General features: G+C 34.7%; 1 protein-coding gene across 2 annotated transcripts in view; it reads right to left on the bottom strand.

The window, feature by feature from the left end:
* The window catches only part of HSF2 (heat shock transcription factor 2), a 51,388-nt gene that overhangs the window by 14,327 nt on the left and 35,349 nt on the right, over positions 1-1,712 (bottom strand). The window lies entirely within an intron of this gene.

Genomic DNA, 1,712 nt, shown 5'->3' with positions numbered 1-1,712 from the left:
AAAAAAACAACAAAAAAGAAGAAAGTCCCTAGTTGGCACATGCATACAAAGAAAAAAAACTGATGAAAGCAATCTGGGGGTAAAAAAAAGATTACATATGGTACAGAAAACTGGTGTTTGATAAGCAACGTTTTTCCTATAGCAGGTTACTCAATTACAGATAAAAGAAACTACCAACTCGGAATAGATTTAAAAAAATTGATGTGAGAAACAGTTGATTCATACATTGGTATATCTTAAATATCTGTGTAATAGCTAGTTCAAGGTATGTCTGCCTTGGTACTTTATTTTCAACTTCTGAAAGATGCTGAACAGAGGAGCACTGACAGCACTGTTGGTTAAGAGATGGGCTGATAACTACAAAGAGAGCAGTTTTAAATCTCCAGCTGGAGCAAAATGAGGCTTTCTGCTCCTGTGAAGATTCACAGCTTTGGCAATCCAAAGGGGCAGTCCTACGCAGAATTAACTTGAAGGCAGTGATTTATTAAGAGCATTGGTGGCCTACTGGGTTACTCATTGGGCTGCTAACTGCACAGTCATCGATTCAAAATCCCAAGCTGCTCAGCAAGAGAAAAGATGAGCTTTTCTACTCCCTTAAGCATTAGTCTAGGAAAACTACATGGGCAATTCTACTCGGTCTTACAGGGTTAATATCAGTTGCAATCGACTTGATGGCAAGGAGAAAAAGATGACAAAAGGTTAAGTTCATATGGGAACTCTCATGATCAGCATGTCACTGAGAGACTATGAATAAGCGTCAAAAGCAAACAGAAGACAAGACTTTCTCGACTTTCTTGTAAGCTTTGTGAACTAATTACCTAATTAATGTAAAACAAATTCAATGCTATTAAGTTAATTCTGATTTATAGCATCCGTAGAGGACAGGGAAGAACTGCCCATGTGAGTTTCCAAAATTGTAACTATATGCCTCTTCTTTCTCCTGAGGGACAGCTGGTAGTTTCGAACTGCTGACCTTTCAGTTAGCAGGCCAACACAGAATGATTATGCCACCAGTGCTCCTTTAATTAATGTAAGGTCCTGTCAAATAAACATACAGATTGTGTTTAAGTTAAAAGATACTAAATAACTTGTCTTACAACATTAGCTTTTAACTAAGAAATTTATAGACATTTCATTTGAAGAATTAGGCAGTATTCGAAGATATAAAAAGTATTTTAGCCACTAGAAAGTTTGTTCAGAAGAAAACGCTAATGATTAATGAAAAGGTTAACATTTAATCTTAGAAAATGACTAAGGAAAATTTAAGCTTCCATTATTTTGTAAATTTACAAATAAGTAGTATGGTTGAATTTATAATGACATATATATATAAAGAGATTTTTCCTTAAATTTATTCTGCATCTCAGGTCTGTGTTGGCATTGTTACATCATGCTGTGAGAAATTTTTTCTGAAGGAAAAGTGGAGGCATGTATAATCCAATAATTGATACCTCACACATACTGTTGATAATTGAAGGTCAAAGAGTAAATGGCAGAGGTTGGAACCAATTCTAGAAATACAGTAAAAATTTAACTGTCATCATGTATAAGTTAAACATCACTTACACACACACACAAACTGAAAACCTTAATAACGTAATATATTTATTTTACCAATTACTTTTGCTTTTAGGAAAAACAACATCTAAAGATTTACAATTATCGATGTACATTGGTACAGATGGCACCTTGAAACACAGGGAATCCAGGGC

This window comes from Echinops telfairi, unplaced genomic scaffold (genome assembly GCF_000313985.2).
Source record: "Echinops telfairi isolate 266 unplaced genomic scaffold, ASM31398v2 ScPeMD7_3533;HRSCAF=4204_0, whole genome shotgun sequence".
NCBI classification, from domain to species: domain Eukaryota; kingdom Metazoa; phylum Chordata; class Mammalia; order Afrosoricida; family Tenrecidae; genus Echinops; species Echinops telfairi.
Note: the sequence above shows the minus strand (reverse complement) of the source record. Positions and strands in the feature narration are given on the sequence as shown.